Here is a 1,720-nt window from a genome sequence, read left to right as displayed (position 1 = left end):
AAAAAAAAAGAAAGAAATTATCTGTGGTATAAATCATGTGAAATAATGGGATTCAAGATAAGAAAGTAAGGGGCTGGAGAGATGGCTCAGTGGTCTAAAAGCACCTACTTAGAACAAGCTTGGCAAGGCATCAGGGACCGCGGTTGGATCCCCCAGCACCACATGCCAGCCGGCCCCGCCCCCTGGTGGGCTGAGCTGGCCACACACACACCACACTCTCTCTCTCTCTCAATAAATAAAAAAATATATAAAAAAAAGATAAGAAAGTAAAAAAACAAAAAAAGAAAGTATGTTTCCTTCATTCTAATGAAACATATTACTTTTGTATGAAATATTTTTACTGCAAAAGCTTGATTCATTAAATATGCTATAAGATTAAATACTTAAATGGAATATGGTTTTTTTGTTCATTCTGGATTTTTTTACAAGTTTTCCCCACAACTATAATTGTGTAACAATGCTAATGATTTTCAGAGTTCCATATGGATAATCCCTTCATGTATATAGGCTAATGGATGATCGTAGGAATCAAAGGAACTAAGGAATGAATCTTCAAAGTTGTGAATAACTACCAGTATAGCAGTATGTCTGTGAATCAGAATCTTTCCTACCTTTGCATTTCTAATGCTTACTAACGAGGCAACTGTAAAAGTAAATTTCAGTTATTGGGAGTATTTACTGAATTATTTCAGATATGGAAGAAAGTGCTTTAAGAGTTAAGTGCTTTTTAGTTGGTTGTTAAGTCTTATTTGGAAACCTTATGTAGAAATCTAAGAGAGTACAGTATAGGGACAAACAAGCCTGTTTCTCCACTGACCTTTTATTACTGGTTAAAGGAGCTTAATTCTTGCTTTTAATTACTTAACTGTATAACAGAATAATTACATTGAAAGCTAAATAAATAAATAAATAAATATAAAGATGAGCCATGGGGCATCTCGAGAGAGAAACTGGACAGTCTGGAGTAAGAAAGAATGATGAAGATTTATGCTATTTGAGGGGGGCCGGGGAGATGACTCAGTGGAATAAGCACTTCCCTGGCAAACATAAGGGCCTGAGTTTAATCCCCTGTTCTGGGGGAAAAAAAAAAAAAAGATTTATGCTATTTGAACTTATCATGTCCCAAGTTTGAAAAAACAAAAAAATTAAAAATCTTTAGAAGCCATACAGCCAGCCCTCAAGGGACCCCAGCAGCCTCCTGAGTATCGCCCGAACTCTCCTTAGCCCAATCCAGTGGTTTGGATGTATCAGCCATACATTCCCATGTTGCCAGCTCATTCCCATGTCTTATGGTAATGATATCCAGAGGCGTGGCCTTTGAGAAGAGGGTTAGATGAGGTCCTGAAGGTGAGACAGCACTAGAGAAAGCAGGTCTAAGCCAGCTGGCTCCCCCTGCGGGCACCACGCACTTGGACTTCACAGCCTCTATGACCATGAACTCAACAGACCTCTCTTCTGTATAAACTACCCAGTCTGTGCTATTGCCTTACAGCAACAGAAAACGGACTAAGACACCTGGGGAAATGGCCCTTTACATTCTGATCCAGCCAATCCAGCTGCCTGCACTCTCCAGGCATCAAGGGTCTCTCTGCCTATTGGAAACCTGGATTATCTGAGGCCCAGTCTTCGTGGCACTGGGTTTTCTCAGCCTCACTACCTTTTGGGCTGGAAGATTCCTTTCCAGCAGTGGTGGAGGGCGCCCTGTACACTGCAGGATGTC

This window comes from Octodon degus, unplaced genomic scaffold, assembly GCF_000260255.1.
Source record: "Octodon degus isolate 3935 unplaced genomic scaffold, OctDeg1.0 scaffold00113, whole genome shotgun sequence".
NCBI classification, from domain to species: Eukaryota; Metazoa; Chordata; class Mammalia; order Rodentia; family Octodontidae; genus Octodon; species Octodon degus.
This window is presented reverse-complemented; position numbering follows the sequence as displayed.